Source organism: Prunus mume, linkage group LG2 (assembly GCF_029339155.1).
Source record: "Prunus mume cultivar Tortuosa linkage group LG2, ASM2933915v1, whole genome shotgun sequence".
NCBI classification, from domain to species: Eukaryota; Viridiplantae; Streptophyta; class Magnoliopsida; order Rosales; family Rosaceae; genus Prunus; species Prunus mume.
In genome coordinates, this window is record NC_142699.1 from 39,725,114 (window position 1) to 39,749,818 (window position 24,705).

At 34.7% G+C, this 24,705-nt stretch overlaps 1 long non-coding RNA gene and 1 pseudogene across 3 annotated transcripts; both read right to left on the reverse strand.

The window, feature by feature from the left end:
- Window positions 1-570: 570 nt before the first annotated feature.
- Window positions 571-2,599, reverse strand: LOC103322585 (phloretin 4'-O-glucosyltransferase pseudogene; annotated as a pseudogene). The gene has a single exon (XR_016124193.1). The product of XR_016124193.1 is annotated as a phloretin 4'-O-glucosyltransferase pseudogene (transcript).
- A 16,822-nt stretch (window positions 2,600-19,421) lies between these two features.
- Window positions 19,422-24,451, reverse strand: LOC148920321 (uncharacterized). Of its 2 annotated transcripts, XR_016124686.1 has the most exons (3): window positions 21,608-24,451; window positions 21,393-21,514; window positions 19,422-19,638 (listed from the first exon to the last, which is right to left on the reverse strand). It is a non-coding gene; the product is annotated as an uncharacterized LOC148920321 (long non-coding RNA). The 2 variants fall into 2 exon arrangements; XR_016124685.1 differs by lacking the exon at window positions 19,422-19,638 and having other exon boundaries at window positions 19,804-21,514.
- Between the last annotated feature and the right edge of the window lie 254 nt (window positions 24,452-24,705).

Sequence of the window (24,705 nt, forward strand, 5' to 3'; positions counted from 1 at the left end):
ACCACCATTCACCCTCTGTCCCGTCAGCCTCCAGCCACCGCCTCCCAAACAATCGCACCTCACCTCAAGATCTCCTCGGCCCAGAAAACAGATCTGGGTGGGTGTAGGTGCTGGGTTGGGTTGGGTTTGTGAGTAGGATGGTGGGTCGGGTTTGTTGAAATGTCGAAAAAATAATTTGGAGAGATGAGAGATCTGTGAGAAAAATGAGAGATTAATGAAGAGTGGGAAGAGGAGCTACAGTGGACTGAGGTGGGAATGAAGATCCGATCGTGAAAAATTAAGAGGGTAAATCACGTCATGTTCTAAAATAAACGAGGACAATACGGGCATATTGAAACATTCATTAAAGAGCTTCGCATGCTTCCATCTCAGCTGCTTTTAAAAGCTGTTGCCTGTGACCGAGAATTTTGAAGAAAAGCACTTTTGTCTTGATTTAGCAAACCCCTTCTCATTCAGAATTTTAAAAATAAGCTGCTTCTTTTAAAAGCACCACAACCCACAAACGGAGTTGCTAAGATTTTTGGTAGTGCCCAATTAAAACATTTAAAAGCACAATGCGCAATGAATATAGTAAAGGTGACAATTACATACCAATGGGTGTTTCGACTGGCATAGGTTTTTGGTGCGTTCCAAATAATCCCATGTTCAAACCACCGTAGTATATGTGTGTATAAGTTTTCTCTCTTCTCTTCTTAACTTTGGCAATTACGGATTTTTTGAAAGAAAAAAGTTCATTTAATTGTATATGCAACCTGACAAGACAATTTACTAAAGTCGACCGGTTGGGTTAAATTTACATTGACAATAACGAGAAAATTACAGTCTAAAGTTCCAAGAAGCCAGCTATCAAACCAAGAAACATATCCTTCCATCTTAGCCATACCAAAATTTTTTTTTTTTTTTTGTCATTTTGTTTTTCTCATTCTATCCGATCCAAGAAAGCCTTTAGATTCCTATCAGAAGACCCACCTTCACTCACAGCCTCCCTTGCCAAACCCTTCCATTTCTTAGCATTTCTTCTCAACTCTTTACCAATCTCCCCACTTCCCATGACCAATTCTAAGCACCTCTTGAGCTCCTCACCTACCACAATCCCCTCATCATTTGGTGTCACCCTAACTCCAGTCTTCCACGTGTCCTCAATCAACTTGGCATTGGTCCCTTGGTCTGTCCACTGAGGAAACCCCACCACAGGCACCCCGGAAACCAGGCTCTCCAAGCTTGAATTCCACCCGCAATGTGTCACGAAACAACCCAATGAAGGGCTTGACAAAACCTCCACTTGGCTACACCATGGCACTATCTTCCCAAGCTCTTCCAACTCCTCTCTGCAGCTCAGTTTCTCTTCCTCCTTCTCGGCCTCCTTATCTTGTCCATTGCTGTTTTCTTTTTCTCTAATCACCCACAAGAACGGGTGCCCGCTGTCCAGCAACCCTTTCGCGATTTCCTCCATCTGGGGCTTCGACAGAACGGACATGCTTCCAAACGACACGTAAACCACGGACCCTTCTGGCATCGAGTTCAGCCACTCGATGTACGAAGAGTCCTCTGATTTTTGGAAAAGATCGCCGCGGAATAACTTGTCAGATGGATCCTTGCCGTCCAAGAAAGCCGATGGAATCAATGGCCCGATTCCAATTAGATTGTACTTGTCAATTGCTTTCAAGGCCTCTGGTTCCAGCGCATCGAACGTGTTCACCAGAATGATGGGCTTGGTTTCTCTCTCAAGCAGCTTAAAATGCTCTTCAAACAAGGGAAGCGCGAAACTGTACAGATTTGAATCCACCATCAAAGAGGGAAGGTCGCGGCTGGCGAGGGATTGTGGCAATCCTGGTAATTCTATTGAACATAAAGCGCCATTAGTATGAGTAGTACTAGTACTGTTCTGGATGAGGTCTTTGTAACCGCCAAAATAATAGTAGTAGATGTCGAAAACAGTGGCTGGCTGAATCCACATGAGCACGGATGGGAGGTGGAGCTCACTCGCCACCACCGCGGCCCAAGGGAGAAGTATTGTGTAGATTAGGCAAGTGTAAGGGCGGCCCTCCTTTGCACTAGACACAATAAGGTCGGTGATGGCTTGTGCACCACGACGCCTAAGCTCCGACATGTAGTGGTCGATATCATCGCCATCTTTGAATCCATTGTCGTAGCCATGAGACAAAAACGAATAGGTCAAGCCATGAGGAGTTGAGTCATTCCCTATGCAGCCATGGGCAGAGAGGCTCGTAACATATGTGACATGTGCCCCAGTAGTGCGGATGAGATGCTTTGCGAACTGGAGGGAAGGGTTGATGTGGCCTTGGGCTGGAAATGTCACGAGGAGGAACCGGTGTTGCACCATGGCTGTAGTTGCGGTAGTGGAGGCGCGGGGCTGAGCGTGGAGTTGTTGGGATAATATTGGGGTTTTTTGTTTGTTTGTTGTTTTTTTTTTTTTGGGTGTCTAAAGACAATATTGGGTGTTTGTGTGTGGGCGTAGCCGAATGAAGTGAAATTGTTGGGGAGACTTAAATAGGGGATTGGGGAGAGAAAAGTGATGTCTGTGGAGACGAATTGAAAACACTGACGACAAGAGAGATGACGTGGTTATTTGTGTGATTTGCAATTTGTGGGCCTTGTCTGCATGCATGTCTTAAGTATCATTTTCAAATTTGTGATCAAGTTCAAAATATATATACATAGCACATGTCCGAGATTGGTGAGAGAGACAAGTAGTACATAAATTCATGATCACAAGACTGATTAATGCAAAGTAGTATATGATTTGTGTACTTTATTATTAAATGTGGTTAGATACATTGGATGAGATTGAATTATATTATATTAAAGAGTTTGTCCAATATAGATCCCTACATTTTCTATTTCCTAGACATATACCCATCACTCTATAAATCTATGAGTAAAACCCAATTTCAAACTTAAATAATTAGTAGGATATAAGAGGTCGTAGTATTTCTATGTTTTACATCATTGCCACTAAACTTCATATTTTATTTATAATTTATTTCAAGCATTTCATTAACTGTCATAATTGTAATTAATATGCTTCATATTAATAGCATATCAATCACCCCATTTCTTTTAGTTGTCATTCCCTCTCACATCTCGCCCCCTAAAATTACAAACAAACAAAAAATCTGTAAATTACATATCCAATAATTTACCTATGAAAAATATAATATAAATATATACATATAAAATATAGGTATATTATTTACCAAAAACAAAAACAAAAACAAAGTCAGTTACTTTGTTAATTGCGTATATTTTTCATAATTAAAAATAGGTACACAATAATTTATATAAAATATAGGTACATTATTTACCCACAAGTAAATTATTTTACAATATACCTGTAAATGTGTATAGGTACATTATTTGGAATAGATAATTATGTACACTTTTCATACTAGGTTAGTAAATTATGTTTTTCATAAAACAAACAAGTAATAGGTACATTATTTTTTCAACATAATTAGTATGTACAGTTTTATTCATAAACAATTATAAAGTCAATTATTAGTCATGTATAATTCATAAAAAGAAAATAACATAAACATTTTATTAAACAAACCGATTACCTAAATTTGAATTTATTCTTAAATTTTTTAAAAATGTTTCAAAATTAATTCATACATCCATTACAACCATTTGGAGATCTTTCCAAATTCAACATCTGTCATTATATACAATCCAATTAAAAACTATTTCCATATTGATTCCTACATTAATATACAAAATGCAATAATGGCTTAGTTGGGGGTATTTTTGGAATCTGAAAAGTACAATAAATCAGATTTTATGCTTAATTAGGTAACTTGCTGAGTTGGATCCTAGTCATGGGTTTTTACTTATACAAATTGGGTATTATTTATAAGAACAAAGAGTGAAGGGTTTTAGGTACGGCAAATTGAATTTGAAAGGTGTAAGCCAAATTTACTAAATATTAAATCACTTTGTAATAGTTAGGATTTTGTATTATACTTATATTCTGTATTGGATAAGTTCAAAATCTTTGATTTTGCTTGTACGAAAAACAATATACTTTCAATAGCGTAGTTTACACATATGTTGCTTTGTCACTTATATAGCATAGTATGATATGTCAGATTTTCTCCTATGTGAACGTCTGGATATTATTATCATTTGGAGGCCATGTATTTTCTACTACCTCCTTTTTCTTTTCTCTCTGTTTATAATGACGTTAACACAATAACATCTAAACATCTGCATAAGAGAAAAACTAGTATGATGTAAACCCTACAAAATAAACCAAATAATTGTAGTTAAATATTCATTACGAAATGACCCAAAATGCTGTATTAGTTTGTTTTTCACAAGACTAAGATTTGTAATCAGATGAGAAGAATATTATGATTAATAATTTGTGTTCTTGTCTTCAGGCGTATGCATGTATTCGTTTTCAATTTTTCATCAAAGCTCAAAAGAACGTAGCATGGACTAGTGGGTCTTAACAGGGTCTGAGGGAGGGAGAAGCAAATTTGGTAACTACAACTGATTAATACACATGCAAGTGTTCTATTTGCAACTTTTTCCACTGTATTTGTTTTTTCCACAAATAAAAAAGTCTAGTAAAAGAATTAGTCTACCCCTATGCCTAACTTCACTTTTATTCCACCAAAAAAACGTAGAATAAAAAACCTACTTGATTTCGCATTTGAATTCACATCAAAATTCGTAATTCAATACCATAAAAATTAAGAGTTAGATTGATTAAGAGGAGTAGTTGATGCTATTTCATATCATCATCTCCCTTTATTTCTAATTTCTAACTTTCTTGGTGTCGTCACATGTGTTCTTGTGTTCGTGCGTGTGTCATTTTTAGTTTCTCATCAAATTCAATAGAACACGACATGGACTAGTAGGTGTGATGTGGTCAAAGGGACAAGTAATAAACTCACGACGGCAATACTGAAAAATACACATGCTATGGTTGCCTAGTTAGATCCGGTATGCCGAATTGCATTGGACCTGTATTTTACTAAATCGCATTATGTAGTGTTGTGTGCGAAATGAAATAGCCAGATAATATACCTCGCCGGATGCTAAAACAAAATCCAAATAGTACCATCTAGATGCTAAAATAGTGGTCTCGTTAAAACATCACCATAAAATTTTTAATAAAAAAAATTTCGGTCAAAGAAAAAGAGTACCAGTACATCCACAACAAATAGAAAACAAAATTGCTCCCTCCAAATTATATTCCAGCAAACACTATTTAATTTATAAGAGCATCCACAATCATGCTCCTTATTTTTTAGTTAAAATTTAGCTAAAAACACTAGAAAGCTATTTTAGGAACTCCTTATAAAATTTCAACTCCCCATTTATTTCCATAAATGCTCCCCTTCTAATTTAGGGAATCATAAATGATTTATTACTCTTGTTTTAAGTTAGCATAAGCATCGTGTTCTCCAGTTTCTCTGATCGTATAAAATAATATTGTATAATAAATATTATTAGCATTAAATAAATACTTAAAATGATATTAAAGTAAAGCAACATTTAATTATAAGGAGCCACTAAGAGTCCCTTTTCTCTCCTCAAATTTAGGAGCTCCTAAGAGGTCTCCTTATTTTAGGAGTTGGATAGGGAGCACGGTTAGAGGTCGGTTTTCTCACTTCCTCCTTAAATTTTATCTAAGAATGTGGTTTAGGGAGTCCATTGTGGATGCTCTAATTAATAGGTTTTAAAGATAAATTATTTGTTTCGTTATTCTTTGTTGAAAATATAAAATTGTAGTAAATTTATAAAAAGTTTATAATCAGACTAAAATCTTCCTAATCAATTTTTATAATCAGAAGTACAATGACTAAAGTTCTCTAAAATTTTTGTGGAGTGTACTGCTTAGAGCATCTACAATCATGCTCCTTATTTTTAAGGTAGCTAAAAACACATAAAAGTTATTTTAGGAGCTCTCTATAAAAAAAATTAAAAAAATAGTTAACATTAATTAAAAGTTTAAACTATGCATAAAACAAAGCAACATTAAATTATAGCGAGTTTATGGAGTCCTCTCACAAAATATAAACAATTAAAAACTAAAAAATTTAACAAAAATAATTATTCTTTCCATTCTTTTAATCATCTTAAAAGCATGTACGGACCTTTAGTACAGCCCAACCTGGGCTACAGTCCGAGGGGCTTTTTTTGTTTTTTTTTTCAGCCTCAAATAACATTTAGCCCAGCATGAATTTCCTTACTAACCTGGGCTATAACGTTTGAGGATCTTAAATGGGGTTTTCAGTTATGAGTGAAGGGGTTGAGTGTGGGCCTGGGCTGAGCCAAATGTTACTTTTGGATTTTAATTCCAACAATCTATTGTCCAAGCCTAAAAATCTACAAAAACCCACCAAAAGCCACCAAATTTTCTTAATAGGTTTGTACTTAAGGTAATTTTAGCCCGCCCGATTTGCAATTCCTGAGTCCGTCCCCGGTTGAAAGATAATTAATTTCTTATTATTTTTTTATCTACATGAACACCACATCAGTGCACACGATATACTTATTTTTGTCATACAAGTAGTTATCAAATTCACTACCAGTGTGGCTAACACATATGATTAAATTTTTTGCGAGTTCTATGAACAGTGTATGAGTATAAATTTTTTGACAAGTTAAAAGAGCAATTTAACTGTGAACTATTAGCTAGACTATGTACAATATGCAGTTGAGCCAAATAGTTAATAATACGAATATATATTACACATCTTGTGCTGGTTCTTTCTTATTTGCATGGCCTTTTAATATGCTAAAAAAACCAAAATTTCAAAAATTAAGATAGCGACCTAAAGAGCATGATCCAAACAGTTCTTGACTCTTGGCTATATGTAGGCGTAGCACACAGAACTCGAAGCCAACTCAGCCAAGTAAAGAAAATCTTATCAGAAAAGGAAATAGATCGTCTCAATCCGGACGTTTGATCCCATATCCACAAGAAGGCGTGCACAATAAAATATCAATTTGCAACCAAACTAGGCAACAAATTTCCTTGTCTTTGTGTTGCTTGCACCTTTTTTGTTGTTGATAAATTAAGGACTTTAATTATATAATACTAGTTAATGTGGAACTCATCGTTAGATCCTGTTTGATTTATGAAAAAGGAGGCTTAGAGATGGAAAATTAATTATTTTTTCATGTTTAATAAGTTCATATATGAAAAATGGTTATTCTGGCACATGAGAAAGTAGGGGGAAAGTGAAGCCCTCTTCCCAACTTGGGTTTGTTTTTCCTCCTCATGGGAAAATTGAGCCAATATTAAATGCACATTTTTCATGACCATTTTGTCCCCATTAACAATTTGAAATTACAATATACTATTAAATGCATTCTTTTTTTATTTGATGTAATATGAGTATAATTGAAAAATTATACAAACTTTATTTTCCATTCCTACTCAAAACAAACATGGGAAATAAAATAAAGTGATATTTCTCAATTACTTTCCTGACATTACCAAACGTGCTAATTGTAGCCTTAAGCCAAGGAAGTGTATGCCGACACTATTGTTATGTGCTAGTAGAATAACAACCGTCCATCAGTGCAGAATGTACCTTGCAATGAAAAGGAAATAGCACGGATAAGACTGTCCAGATGAACAGGATGATATGAAAAAAAAAAAAAAGCAGAGTGCTTTTGAATTGAACAAGATGCTTCGAAATAATCTGTGGGACTGGACATGACAAAATAATAAAAGGCGTATTGACTGACAAAATAATAAATTATGTATGACTAATAGTGATTGGACATGATGTACTTTATATGTAACACACTGATTAATCGTTACTGCATGCAGGGTGACTAGATCCTTTAGTCACGGGTAAAGGTGACTAAAGCCTTTTGTTGGGTTTTGTCTACTCCTTGCATTTGTTTCTTCCCCTTTTTTTTAGGGTTTATGTCCCAGTCTTTGGGGCTGGTTATTGAAGATCTTGCTAGATCTGTTGCTTTTGTGGTAGATTTCATGTAAATCTCTCTGCATTGGAGGTGGAGCTGCTGATTTTGGTGGATATACTTTTATTGTGCAAAAACCTCCTTGGGGTCAAGTGGGAATTATTTGGAATGCCCTGGTGGAAGTTGAGCGGTTATGCTCTCCACTCTTGGGGTATTTCCTATCCCATGAAGTTAGAGAGATTGTTCTCTCTCTTGATCGTCTTAAAGCACTGGTTGTTGCAAGGATTTGGGTCCTCCTGATCTGCATCTCCTTGTTAGTTGGCAAGCATTTGCCCAGTTAATTGGTATATTTTGTAATTCTAAGCTATCTTGTAATACTTATGTGCTGTACGTTGGCTTTGTTGTTATTTAATCTCTGGTATTGCAATGAACCTCCTTGCATAAGGGGTCTAGTTAGATCTTTTACTGGTTGTATACCTCGAGATATTGTGCTCTATATTTTTTCAATGTAATATCTCTACGTAGTTATTGCCACTATATATAGTATATGAGATTTGTTGTCATGATAGTTTGTTGTCATGTAAGGTTATGCTTGGAATTCTTTGTAACCAAAAAGAAATTAAGCTTTGATTGTGAATAATCATAGTAATCAGAATTTATCTTTTATGATGTTCTTTTAAGAAAATAATTTTCAAATTTTCCGGTCAAGGAAACTTCGTAAATATACTTTGATTTGAGTTATAAAAACGAATCAGATTGACAGGATTACATATGTATATTAAAGGTGGTAGCCTGACGTCTTAGTGCTTTTATATTAATGAATATTTTTCATCTAATAAACTTAATCTTGTTTAAACTTATTTTGCTACAATTATTCTCATATTACCAAGTTATACTTCTATATTTTTGATACTTGTAGCAAATCTGAGACTATGGGTGATCTTATTAAAACATTGTATCATTCTTTGCATCCTAGCTGTCCCCTTCATGCAAAATGTTTCCAACTAAAATGGCAAAACATGATTTTAAACCTAGCACAAGATTCAACACCTTCTTTTTTTATGGGATGGAGAGTGATCCATATGTGCATGTTTGAGAATTTGAAGATGCAATTAGCTTGTTTTATAACTGAACTGATGCAACTGCTTCAATAATTAAAGGTTTAAGTTTTTTTCATTTCGCTTGGGAAAAAAATGCAAAAAGTTGGTTAAATCTATAGGTTCTTGGGATCAGATGACTCATGTTTTCTTTAATAAATATTTTCCAAATTATAAGACAATGGCTTTGAAGAAAAAAAAAATCTCTAATTTTTCTCAAAAATAGGGTCGTTGTATTAGACATGGGAGAGAAGATCTTTTGAATATGTGCCCATAGTACCATGACTTTGAGAGTTGGCGCTTGCCAATTAGATCTATGAGGGACTTCTTCTTTGAGATCGCTCATTTGTTGAGTCCATGTGTAATGAAGAATTTATGCAAAAGGATCCTAATGAGGCGTTGGAAATACTTGAGGAAATTGTTGAAAAAGCTAATCAATTGATTGTCCCTCTAAAAGCTCTATGTCTCTCACATTTGCTAATTAATAAATGCAAATTACAATAAAAACCAAAGTTCCTCCTAAGAGTATTTTCAGCCGGAGGGGCTAGCCCGGGCAAGAGGCCCCGGCCCTAGACCCCCAATTCCAATTTTCAATGGCCATGGGCTTGACAGGGTAAGTCTGGGCTCCACCAGCCTGGGCTACTGCTTAGGTTAGATGACTTAATGCTGATGTCATTGTGACGTCAGCAGCCAATTTAAATAATAATAAAAATTGAAAATAAAGGGGAAAAAACCAAAATTTTCATATTTTTATTTTATAATTGTTTTTATAAATACCTAACCTATATTCTTTACTTCCCACATCAAAACTCTATACAAGTTCCTCTCCTCATATCTCATGTGAATAGTAGTTGCCTTTGGGTTGCCATGAAAATGGGTGGAAAACTAACAAAAAAATTGCTAGGGTAGGCACTATTCATGTAACAACCCGGTCCTTAATTAATATTTAATTATTAAATTATGCTAGTAAAAGACAATTATACCCCTAGAATATTTTATCAGGTTTAAAATTATTTTTTTACCGGGGGAGGAATTTGGGGATTTGGGTGGTACCATTGTGTAGAGCTCGACGATACGAGTTCGTAGACATGCGGCACGCCCAATTCTGAATTATAACGAAGGAGAAAATGTCTAAAAACGAAAAGGACGTAAATTGAATTTTAAAATTTCTTAATGCTACAGTATCCGCTACAATCCCGAACTCTTTTTATTTTTTTCTCTCCTTCTTCCTCCCAGCAGCAGTGATTGGACTTCAAGCCACAAAATCGATGTTATCGTTCACCGGGTGGCCACGCCACCTTCACGAAAAGTGTTCATCTCGTCCTCCTCTATAAAACCCACCTAAGACATGATCCGATTGGCTAAGGATGAGTTCGAATTGAAGCTAAAACATGGTTAGGCTTTTTCTGGCGGTATTTTTGCATTTTTCGGACCACGACCACAGAATCTGTCGAGTAAGATATGAAAATTCATCTACTCTTCATGCTCTATCCATTTATGTAGGTATTGATCCATTTATGTAGGTATTGAAGATCGATTTTGAAGTTTTACAGATTGTCCCATGTACCCATATTATGCTGACGGTTTCAGTTGGTTTTTGGCTAGTGGCTCCAACCTTAGGAGTTTTTTGGAAGTTATTTATTTATTGTGTTCATATGTGAAGAGTATGAGTAATTAATTATCTGTTCATTTATCACATGCTTATTTATTCATGTGGTTAGTTGTGTTGTAAGATTATAAATGTAATATTGGAATGATATGCTAATCAAAGATTAATATAGCTAGCAAACTAGCTAAGTATTTGATACATATATTCAATGGTTGAAAAGGAAGGATTATAGCTTTTCGTATATATATTTTAAGTTTAGTTGAGAACCAATTTATTGAAAGTTTATGTAAATAACATATTATGGTTTCCAAACCCACCGCGAGGGTACCCCCCAGTTGCCTTGAGACAGTGTATGCCCCATGAGTTTCAAAGACGCTGAACTGTGGTGCCGCTTGTGTTCGGATTGAGGTGTTATCTTCGAGACTCGCCACTTATGGCTCAGATTGAAGTGTTATCTCCGAGACGCCAGCTTATGGATCAGGTTGACTACGGTCCTCTAAATCTTGCTTACGGCTCGGGTTGACCTTGTGTCACCGAGACCTGCAAGAAGAATTGACGGATATTAGGAATTGACGGAAATAAAGGGGTACGCCTAGGTGGAGAGGATTTAAGTTCTGAGATGCTTTAAACTAAATTGAGGATTTTATACAGTTACTATTATTTTCTTAATCAATATACTTTTGTCACAAGAGAAAGTTGGATATATATATGTATATTTATATTTATGTTTTAGGTAAGTTTCGATGCAAGAGTATAAGGGTTTTTGGAACTTATAAATCTTTAACTAATTTTATTTCACCTTATTTTACTTTAGTATGTTTATTCATCTTTATCTTTCATTGTTTTATATAGTATTAAATATCATAAGTTTTTCTAGCATATTTTGCCCCATGAGTCTTAGAGTTATCCAGACTATGGGAGCGATGATTGTGGACCAGGTTGATGTCTCCGAGTCCAGTGAGGATTACAGTCGACGTGTCACCAATGATGTCACGAGGAATTGATAGTTATGGCTTTCCAAGTGTTATTACCTGAATCTAAATGCTTTTATTTATTTAGTTGATTATATATTGCCATATGAGAAATGCCAGGAAGTTTGAAACAGAAGCTGAGATGAAACTTGAGAACTAGAGTGGTTTTGCAATGAAAGAACTACGTGTGGCTTGATCCCTCAGTAAGGGTACGTAGGCAGCCTATGTTTACAAGGTGCAGCCACGAGTTACAATGGTTGAGATTTCCAATGCATTATTGTTGTTCTGGTAGTTGAGATGAATTTTATTAGCAGATTGATTTATTTGATCATTGTTGCAGCCTAAGGCCAGAATGATATGATGCTTAATTTCTTTTGTATATTATTTGATATATGCTGGTAGTTGTGATACATACATATATATATATATATTTAAACATATATGCTTGTTTCACAGGTGGATATTTTGGGAAATATTCATTATTGTGAGACTCACTTTCGTAGAAGTCACATTTGAATTTCTTTTAATTTCAGTTAAAAGGGCAATTTAGTCCTTTGTGCCCAGTGTTAGCAGGTGTCGAACACTCACATTGTTCGGCTCGGATTTCAAAGTGGAATTGATGGGCTTTCGGGTCTTGTCTATTACCATATGAATCTAGTAATAGCTCTTTCCTCCCCTTACCTTTTGCCATGGCAAATGGGTGAAATGCTCTTATCAAGAAGAATAACACTTCAAATAATATCTCTAATAGCTTGTTCAACAGCTTCGGAATTCTAAGTGGTTTTGCAATATAGGCGAGTCACGTCAGAAAAACTCTCCAACACCCTCTTCAACCTCACCATCAAAGTTGCAACTCTCTCTCTCTCTCTCTCTCTCGAACTGGTAAGTTGACTTTGACTCTTCAAATATTTAATTTTACCTTGAAAAAACAAAACCTACCTTGAAAATTTAAAAAACTTACATTTTTTTCTTTTTGTATAATAACTACATTAGATATTTTTCATATGTTTTCATTATTTTTCATGATATTGCATTAATTGAATTGAAGAGTATGTTGGAGCAAAAATTAATAAGGCTTTTCAAGTTTCCACGTAGGGCAACAAACTTCAATTTAAAAAAATTTATGTACTACTATTAGAGATGCTCTAATCGCTCTATATCCCAAAGTAACTCCACTTCCTCTTCCCTGCCTTCAAAGGCCGTCTTATTTTGTTCCAACCAAATTATCCAAATGAGAGCCAACACCGCGCAACTCAAAAGAGTAACCGCCTTTTTGTATTATTCAACAAACAAAAAATAACAATTCTGACTCTGAGGACAAACCCACACCTTACCAAACGCCCTTAATAACTCAGCCATAATTTCCTTGTCAACAACAATTTCATCTAAACCATGTACGACCTCAATAAGAAATGAAAATTACGATCAAATAAAATTCTAAGGACAACGTCACACCAGACCAAGAACCCCCAGCAGTTCTCCTTCTTTTCAAGAGTGATTCTCTCTATATCATTCCAGTTTTTTGGCTGACTCAGGTCATTGGGGAAATTTTACCCATGTCTGCTGTTTGTGCAAATTTCCCTTGTGATTGGTTGTTAAAATTCATGTTCCCCCATCTACCATATTGTTATTGAAATGGCTCCTTTATAGCCTGTGTCCTACTTATTTTTGCATGAGATGAAAGGGGCTTATGAAAAACGGTGGTATTATTACATTATGCTATAAGAAAAACAAAAGCTACGGGAGAGTTAATTTCCTAAATTTGTAATTGAAAATAATGAGGGGAAATACCGTAAAATACCATCAAGGCCAAACTTATTTCTCCAAATATCATTCTTGGTTAGACATTTTGGGAGTATTAAGTATAAATAACATACTTATTGGACCCTTATCATTTTTTCTTTTCCCTCTCAGCTCTCTCTCTCTCTCTCTCTAAGCTACTCGTGCAAGGTAACATATCTCTTTATCTTCCTCTCTCTTTCTCGCCCTCTCACCCCCTAGCCCTTCACTTGCTGTGTTTGGGCTTAGTGTTAAGTTGCTCGGTTGGGTTTCTCAAATATGACTACCCCTTTTGATTTGCTTGTTCAACTCTTACTTTTTGATTTCATATTTTTGTAGAATTTTCTCTACAACCAAACAATGTGGGTACTTTTTACAGACGGCTGGAATTTTTATTTTTGGCCATGACTGACTATGAGGAAAAAGTTGGGTGAAGGAGCTTTTGTAGTGGTTTACAGAGTTTCATTGGCTAATAAGAAGTCTTCTTCCAAGGTATGATTCAGTTATTTCTACAGAAACTGATGTAGGATACATTGCATGGATTGGGAAATGTCTTGTCATATCTGGATGAAGAATTATAGTAACAAGAATTTCAGAAATTGAGGTTGATTTTGTTGGAAATATGAGTGCTAAATTGCTATAAAATAAATACTGCACATAAAACAGATTTTTACAAAAGGATAATTGAATTAGAAGAACCTCAATTGAGTCGAGGCAAGTGTTGGACACTCTGACCTTAAGACGAATTACGCCCCACACTGGTGCTTGTGGTTCACTAGCGTTCGCCTCCCAGGATACAACGACTCCCCTCCTTGTGAAAGAAGCACTGCAATTCACAAGGAACTTTGAACCAAATTATGCAGGAACCTCTCTTTATGAAAACTCTAATGCTTTCTATATGTGAAAGTCTGTATGTAGGAATTAAACTGAATATCTAAAACTGCAGGAAGATTGATCTATTTATAGATGATGAAATACCCTTTCCAAAAAGGTATCCCTATCTGAAAAGGCAAACAATGCATCCCTTGGTTTGAATAGTTGTCACCCCAAACAATGCATCCCTTGGTTTGAAGAGTTGTCACCCCCCATGTGAAGATGTCTTTAACCCAAGGGTCATGTCTTTAACCCAATGGATTTTATTAATTTCCATTCAAATAGGAAAATCAACCGCCTATTAGTTAATATTAAATTTTCCAACAATCCCCCACATGAATGGAAATTGACTCAACAATATGCAAACAAAAAATGAAGACACTAGAGAGAGTTCCTATTAGAAGAATACTGCATCTGGATAGGTAGCTTTTGGCCTTGAACCTTCCATAGTGAAATACTATCGGATTTACTTGGCTAATCAGTGAACGTGATGTCTTGAACTGTTCAGCCGTTTGTGTAAACCCAGACAATAGCACTCACACAACACCCTTCTAAACATATCCGTTCGATCGGTTGTGCTCGTGAGCGATTCCTGGTATTCATGAGAGCTTTAGAGAATTCAAGCCTTAAAAAATTCTCATAGAAACGGCCTCATTTCACACTCACATAGGTGACTTCCTATTAAGAGTATCCTGCACTACCCCACTTGGATTTCCAAGCTATAGGAATCATTAAAATCAAAGATTACCCTAAAACATGCTACAGGCAGCACTGTTTCATTGTTTCATCATAGGACATGGGTAAGAGATGTAATCTCGGTAGTGCTACTACTTAGTCATCCATAATTTGGTTGTCCCTTTTGAACCTAGATCTTGGGATCTCCAGGTCAGGTTGGGTATCCACTATGGAGACTTTAAATATTTAGGCTTATACTCCTATTCCCCTCGATGATCAACTAACTCTTTAGTCTGACCTTTAAATATTGGATCAACTAGGTTGACTATTTCTGTAATATATTGCCATAATAATTTCATATATGGAAATAAATTACATTCAAGAGTAGTTTTAATTTATTTTGTTAAGACTTAATAATTGTGTCAACTGAGTAACCTTCTAATATGTTAGACACCCCCACATTTGTGGTACTTATAGGAAGGTCTCTAACCTTCTCATACCTTGTATAAGAGAAATTTAAATGGCTCTTATGAATATCAAAGCCTTTCTCCACAAAAACGTGGTGCTTATGTACTAATCTAGAAAACTTATTTTCTTTGTCAGGAAATAGAATTCCAAATTTTCCATCATGCCTGTCACCCCCACAATTTTCACATAATTGTGGAAGGTATTAAGCAATCTGTTAATCATTTTTTCATATGCCTAAGAAGGAGAAAACTTTTACTTTATTCTAAAGAATGAGATAATAGTTCTATAGTATTAGTTTATAACTTCCTTTAAATCAATTCAATGTTGCATTAGTAATAGAACCATGTTTATAACATAATTAACATGTTCTAGTTACCATACCCTCATTAATTGATTAAAGCAAATCATTATAAAACTAATTTTTCTTTATAAAGTGCACATCAATTTATACATAGGGTAAGGCTTTGGTACCCTTTGTACATATGCATCTCATTCTATAGGTAGTATATCTCCAACAGCCCCAGCACATTGCATGAACCTAATATTCTATACAAAATCATAGAATATATGTTTTGTCATAAAATGGGTTGCCTTCACAAAATTTTGTTTTGCCTAACACCAGCAAAACTTCCAAATTTTGATGTCCACTTTCCTTTAATTTAGAAAACTTAATATCTAAGTATCAAATTTTCTAACAAACATCGACTCAACCCAAAATCTGGTTTTGTGTAACCAATGGACATCTTCATAGCCTTAAGACCCGTTTATGAAAAAACATCAAATGGTTTCTTAACAGTACCTTGAAGGCATCCAAATCTGCATAATGACAGTGGAACTCGAAACCACTTAGTTTGGTCTGCAATTCGTCATGGCAAATATCATAGCAACTTTTAGTCTCTTCCAATGCATGGAACTCTCACAAATATATACACTGGCCACGACAACTCTTAATTGATTATGACATATCCAAGAGTCACAATATGAAACAACTTAAAATTAGAGTGCAGTAGCAACAGCGTATTCATTCAAAAGATGGAGTTGAAATTAAACTAGGCATTCGATATAAGCAACTAATTTAATCTCAAGTCAACGATGCACTAAAACTGTTATATGCATTAGATTCAAAATCAGTGATGCCAATATACATAAATTCCCTACACGGGTGCATACTGCATATGTAAACTGTTTTGCACCTTTTTCTTAACAATACAGAAGGCAATTAGTGTTTGTGGCAGACTTTATTGAATGGTCCCGATTATTTAGATTTGTTTAACTTTGAATTGTATAAAACAAAAGAAACTAACAGGAAACCAATTCAATAGAATAAACAACTCATTAAAAGATGTTTTTCTGTTTGTACCAAAATCAAACCTTTGCAACGTTAACATTTAAATGCACAAACACAAATTAATGTATATGGCAATTAAACACAGATTAATGTATATAGCAATTAACACATATAATTCGTCTTAAGATTGTTGGAAATATGAGTGCTAAATTGCTATAAAATAAATACTGCACATAAAACAGATTTTTACAAAAGGAGAATTGAATTAGAAGAACCTCAATTGAGTCGAGGCAAGTGTTGGACACTGACCTTAAGACGAATTACGCCCCACACTGGTGCTTGTGGTTCACTAGCGTTCGCCTCCCAGGATACAACGACTCCCCTCCTTGTGAAAGAAGCACTGCAATTCACAAGGAACTTTGAACCAAATTATGCAGGAACCTCTCTTTATGAAAACTCTAATGCTTTCTATATGTGAAAGTCTGTATGTAGGGAATTAAACTGAATATCTAAAACTGCAGGAAGATTGATCTATTTATAGATGATGAAATACCCTTTCCAAAAAGGTATCCCTATCTGAAAAGGCAAACAATGCATCCCTTGGTTTGAATAGTTGTCACCCCAAACAATGCATCCCTTGGTTTGAAGAGTTGTCACCCCCCATGTGAAGATGTCTTTAACTCAAGGGTCATGTCTTTAACCCAATGGATTTTATTAATTTCCATTCAAATAGGAAAATCAATATTAGTTAATATTAAATTTTCCAACAGATTTTGGAAGATATTATCTCTGCATATTATGAGATTCGATAGATTGTTCTTTAAAGAAATATCCATTGAATAAATTCTCTGTAGATATGCCATGCTGAAAACTTCGTCTTTCTGTAAATGTTTAACATCATTTTGCCTTTGAATAAGCATGTTCTTTTGGCCATATGAGGTTGACCCATTTCTTTGTCAATTTTTTTGCAGCTAGTGACTGCCCACTGTTGTACTAACTGGTTTGGTTGAGCTCGTTTCAAATGTTGGAATATAACACATTGCAGTAGATACAAATGCGACCTCAGAATCTACTGCTACTTTTTGTTGGTCTTTTATCTTAAAACAACCATCAGTGCATCTTGGGAAAATTGGTCTGTGTTCTGTATGTTTGGTTACATTGTATGTTTTATGTGAGCTTTTTCTATTTTGTTATACAATGGTTACATTTCTTTTGCATAGTTGACTTATCTTTAAGATTTTTCTATTTTTTCTTGTTTTTTTTTTCATTACTACATGTCTCATGCTTTAAACCTTGAAAATGGAAAGTTTTATCAAATGAGTTCTTAATGTTGGCTCTTTTCAATTTGATTGATGAGCCGATGATTAGTTTAGTTGGATTTTTGTATGTTGTACAAGGAAAAAAAGGTGAAATGCGCAATAAGATTGAATGGTTTTGGCAATGGCAGTAGTCTCATAAATGTTAAAAGTGAAAACTGAAAGGAATTAACAAGGGGATAAAAAATCCTTAATGCCCATAGCAATGATGTTAGGTCTTGTTTTAACACTTGAATGATTAACATAGTTGTCTTCTTGGGATTTTTGTGTTTGAACATAGTAATTAAGTGCAGTTCTAATTCCTTTGCTGTGAATTCCAATTCTAATTTTGAAGCAAGAGTTCTTTTTTGTTTGTTTGTTTATTTTTTCTGACTTCAGCTAACTATTATGCTGAAAATGATTATTACCCAATTATACTGACGACAACGTGATCTTTTAGTTGAGTTAATTGTAGTAGAGATTTGCTGGTTAAATCTAAATTAGTGGGGTGTCAAAGAACCCAATGGTGATTAACAAGATCCAGATGCTGGTAAGTGCTGGAATTGTCCAGCTTAGGTGAACTTAGGGGAAAGATACAATCACCTAAACAAGTAGCCTTATATTAAGAGTGAAGCTAACTGTCCACCACAAAGCAATAAAATGGCACAAGTAATAAAATAGAATGACGATAAAAAAAAAAATAGAAATAAACAAGCAATAAAAAACAAATTTGAATTTTAAAGGCCCAAATAATTTCCACTTCTTAGACAACTTAAGAAGATGACTATTGCATGCTACTAAGTACAAGCTAATTGCAAGCAATTAGTTCACCTACATCTCATAGAATTGCTATAAGAAGAATACACAAGAACCAATTAAACAAAACATCATGTCATAAGGCTCCACAAGAAGAATACATAATGTCTCAGATGTCCTTAAAATTACTAAGGCTTATTTACTATAATGCCCCCTGAAAATATAGTCAAATCTCATATTGCCCCTTAAAAGTTAAGGTGACCCACATTGCCCCATTGACTGATATTTTACGTTTCACTTTGGCCCCCCATTGTCGACTCCATCCAAATGTTTGTTAAAATTACTGACATGATATGGATATTTTTGTAATTCCATACATGTGGCCAATTTACCCACCAACCTGAATAGGTGACGTAGCAAAGTGGAGCTCACCTCCAACATGTAAACAATTAATAAATAAATAAAGCTATAAAAAAAATACAAATTTATAAATAAACCCAATCCTAGACATGTATTTATAAAAAAACCCAAGCACTATTTAAACATAGAAACATACCCAAAATCAACCCCAAAGTCAACTTTTTGGGTGTGTTTATAAATAGGTTTTGAGTGTGTGTAATGATGGGTTTTGGGTGTGTTTATATGTTTAAATAGTGCTTGGGTTTTTTTATAATTTCAACTCCCATTTTGGGTTTCAAATAAAAATTGAAAAACAACCCAGCAACCCAATAACAAAAACAAAACCCCTTCTTCTATAGAACCAACATCCCGGCCATTCCAACCACTTTCCTCCTCGGTGGAAAGATTTGTCCCTATCCAACCAAAGTCTTCTCTAGACATCCCAAATATCTCCCTCTTTCATTTGGAACAGTCCATCTCCACTACATAACCCATAAACTTGACATCCCCACCTCACCTGCACAACCGATTCCCAACAAAGCCAATAATTCCATGGACAAGCCCAATACTTCCATTTCAAAAATTAAAAACTAGAGATTTGTTGTAAATAATATAGATGAAGCCCACATAAAGAGAAATGATGGTGTTGGAAAAGAAGGAAGATTAGTCAAAAGCTTAATGATGATGTTGGGTAATGAAGCCATCCAATTTTCCTATAAATAGGTTTGCTCATTCACTTGTAAAATAACACCAATGGAGAAAGAAGAGAAAGGAAGAGTGAGAGGAAACAAAAGAGAGTGAGTTCTATCTGAGAGGAAATTCTGTCAGTATAAACATCACAAGAGCAAATACAATTCTACTCCCAATATTCAAAGGTACTTTTCATACTCTATTATTTTTATTTTTATAACACATTATCAGCACGATAGTCTCTCTCCTTTACTTCTAAATTTTCTTCAGCTCAACACTATGTGGTTATTTCTTTTTCTCCTCTCTGTCATATGCCTCATCTATTATATAATATGAACAGTGACGCAGTTATATTGCCCATAATATATAATATGTTATATACTTCATATGTATTAGGTGGTGGTGTTATCCCCACATTTATTTTATTTACAGTATGAAGTAGGTTTATTACCCATATAGCAATATTTATTTAAAAGTGTGATGCGAGTTTATCGTCCACACAACTGTATTTACTTTTCATTTAAAAAGTATGAAGTAGAATTAGTGCCCATACAAGCACGTTTACTTTATCACACATTTACTTTATTATTTAAAGTATAGTGCAGAATTAACATCTATATAGCAAGTAATTTACTTTATTCGCATATTTATTATTATTTAAGGATATGGTGCGGGATTAACGTCCATACATGAGGCAATTTAATTTATGAATTTACTTTACCGCACATTTACATTTATTTAAAGTATCGTGCGGGATTATCGTCCATACTAGCAATTTATTTACAAGTAATTTAATTTATGAATTTACTTTACCGCACATTTACATTTATTTAAAGTATGGTTGCGGGATTATCTTCCATACCAGCAATTTATTTACAAGCAATTTAATTTATGAATTTATTTTACTGCACATTTACATTTATTTAAAGTATGGTGCGGGTTTATCGTCCATACCAATAATTTATTTACTTAAAGTGGCATAGCTGTAGTGATGCAAATATGATTGGCATGCATTGGTTTTTATTAGCTTGCTTAAAGTGGTGTATTTAATGACTTTGTTTTGTAGTAAAACGTTTGTGGGTATCGTAACTGGTAAACCCTCAGGAGACACAACTCCTCCTACTAGGGACACCTAGAGGTTTAACGGCTTGTGGCACATGCTAAGTGCCATTGAGTTTACCTGCGAAAGTGGTTTAGTTAGTTTTTCGTTTTGTTTTGTTTTTGTTTTAAATTCTAATTTTGCTCGAGGACTAGCAAAAGATAGGTTTGAGGTAGTTTGATATATTCATATTTTGCGTATATAATCTATCTCTATTTGCACTATTTTCGTGTGAAATTGGTTAGTTTAATGTGCTTGGTGAAGATTTTGTAGGAAATCATACTTAGCAAGGCTTTGGAGCAAAAACTATAATTTTGGAAGCTTAAGGGATCAAAATGGGTGGAATTATCATCTCAACAAAATCTCAAGAAGTCACTCTGTCATTTCATCAAACACCTGGAGTGCATCTATGCAAGTGTCAATTTATATCCACAACTAGTCTCAGTGACCAGCGCCAGAGAGATTGAGTTAGAGAAGCTTACCATCACATTAATGCCTATCTCATGAAGAAGAACCCAACGTAAATTGCTGATACTGTAGAAATGGTGGGTTGCATCATCTGAGCAATTGCAAGAGATGCTAGATGACAAAATAATGAGATGGTCTGAAAGGAAAGAAAGCAATATGAATGAGAATTGCACTATCGTCATCATTAAAAGCTGATTGGCTTTGCAATTGTGAAACAATTGTTGGTTACCTTTTTGATTGAGCTACCATCGTCAGCTACTTTTGGAGCAAAGCATGGGTATCGGCTGGACCCTTGAGAATACTTTCCTATTTTTCCTTTAAAACCCCTAAGCCAATTCCCTCTTTGACTTAAAGCCGCATGTTATTTCCTCTTGAGAATAGGTATTGGTTTTTCTAATATTCCTATTTTTCCTTTCCTTCCTAAATAAATATTATCTTCCTTATTTTTAAAGGATTCCCGTGGCCTATAAATAAAAACCTTTAACCTAAGAGCCAGATCATCTTTTTCCACCATCGTCTTCTCTACTATATTTTTCCACCAACTTTCATACAACCAGAGAAATATCAGAGAGAGCCAAGAATTTGTTGTTGCATTATTTGAGGAGCTTTTGAAGGTGTTCCTGTGAAGATTCTGAAGATCAAGTCCATCGGCCAAATTGGTTTTATGACAATAATTCTCTTGTTTATATTTTCTTCTGTCATGAACTAATTTCCCTTGCTAGGGCTACGATGTAGCCTAACCATGAATACTTAATTTTTATAGTTATATTAATTTATGATTATTATCCCATGTTGAGTATTTGTTACTGTTCTTAATGATTTAAATATCTAGCTAATATTTAATTGATGATCCAAGTGGAGACCGAGAGGAGATGTTTGGTGTTTGCTTCTTGTAACAAATACCATGACTTGAATGAGTGCTCGAGAGGGACTAACATGACTCATGCAGTTTTCTTGTAGGTTCTCATAGAACTTAATGGGTTCTTGGTTTTCTAAATCCGTTGCTCGAGAGAGAATTGGTTGTTAATTGAGAATACTTTTGGTTGAGCCCGAGAGGGGATATCGAATGAATTAGGAGAAACCAACTGTCAACATGGATAGTAATTAGGGTTAATTGGCTATAGAAATTAAGTAGAATTGGTTATGGTGAAATCGGATGCTCTAGTGTCTCATCATCTTAATTTTCTATCATTAATTAAATTGCTATTTTTCATAATTGTTTTAGTTTACTTAAATCAATCAATCTTCTTAATCATCTATTCAAATAAACGTATGAATTAATCATAATTGGTAGTTAATAGGAAATTACAGTCTTCGTGGGAACGACACTCTACTTATTTCTATATTACTTGTACGAATTGTGCGCTTACAATAATTTCACAACAGGCACTACAATAAATAAGCCAATTACTAATTTTTAGGGCCTAATAATAACAAGCATAAGCCAAACTTATTTGTTAGTTCTCCTCAAAAGTCATGATCCAAAATCCACTAGCTAACTAGTCTCTCCAATCTATCAAAATATTTCATTCATTTATAGAATATAAGATACTTGATAAAACAAACCAAAAAACATGAAGCTCTCAACGCCAAATATTTCATTCATTGATAGAATCTAAGATATTTAATAAGCTTACTTCCATACAAAGTTATCAATTATTTTCATCAAATGAAGACTGGCATGTCAATCATTGTGCTTTCACCCCACAAATTTGCTAACTATGTTCATGTTAGAAATATGCCCTTAAAGCCAAGTAATTATGTAATATTTAGAGTTAATGACATCTTTGGTAAAAGACATATTATGTTATCAATGGGCAAGAAAGGTTGTTTTATACATGAAATAATCCTATATTGTCTTTCAATATGTAGAACAACTATAGTCCAAGGAATACCAAATGGATATGAGAGCTATGTAATGAGATTTCATACATGGAGACTTCTCATCATCCCTAAATCTTGAATATGTTCCTAGTCATAGGAATATTGATTGAGCGTTAATATTCCGCAAAGATCAGTACACGCAGTATCGTCTCTATATGTAGGGAATGATAAGGTCTCAAGTTATTAAGTGTGGAGACACATCGATATGTGTATAGGCGCTTGTAGAAGAACAAGTACACTGGACGCGATCCTAACACATGAGTTTCAACAAGGAAGTCTTTACTCACATGTCAAGCTAGAACTCATAAATTGTAATTGTGCAAACTAATCCTTAGACATAAGACATCATAGATGTTTTGTAACTGTTGTTAATCTTTGAGGGCACTATACGATTATGCTGAATTAGGCATCACTTAAAGGTGCTCATCAGGATTCTCAATAGAGTCATGGAAGCAAATGAATGTGTAATAAGGAATCTCTACTCTCAGTAAAGGAGATAGAATACTCTAAGATATGATTAGTCAAATCTCTGCGCAAAGTAGTAGATAAGACTTGAAAGAAGAAGTCTTCATATCTTACCAAGATAATCATATAAAAGAAATGATTCACATTAGGATATTGACAATCGGATTTCATGATCTAATAATGTGAATAAGGAGTTTGACAAAAGAGAAGGATTCAATTGCACGGTCATTCCAATTTGAATAGGTTCTTTCACAATGTCTCATTTAGCTTGGATAACCGTGACTTGCTACTAGGCTACAACCATGGTTTGTGGATGTCCTAAAAGGTTTCAATTAACCTTTATTAATAGAAAGAATTAAATTGTGAAATTTAATTCGTATATTATCTTTGAGGAGTTGAGTCAACCCACTACCTTACTAAAGGGAACCTACAGATCTGCATACCCAAAGAATGTGATTAGATGCACAAATGAGGAAGAAATGAAATGAGGAGACACAAGTCAATGATTGATAATCAAATGTCAAAGTCAACATGCTGACCGGAGCAATTGATTAAAGTCAAATAGTTCGACCGGGTCACTTAAGCAAGACTATAACTTATAATTTAATAGTTAAATTATAATTAAAAGATTAATTGTGGAATTAATATTGACATATAGAAATATTGAATTGGGCTTTTAAATATGATTTAAAAGGAAATGGACAAAATAGCCCAAAAGGCTATTGGGCCCGCATAAGATGACATGACTCATGGACCAAATGGAGCCTCAAATAAGTGTTGTCCTATATATGAGTGTTGAAAACCTAGCTAGGGACTACTTTGGTTGATGAGTGATCATCTTTGTATCTCATTTTCCATAAACCAAAAATTGGTCAAATCAAGAAGTAGACTAGCATCCATACTTCTAAGCATTTGGTGTGGTGAGATAAAGGACTCTAATATTGGAGCCTTAAGGTGAATGAGTCAAAATCAAGAGAA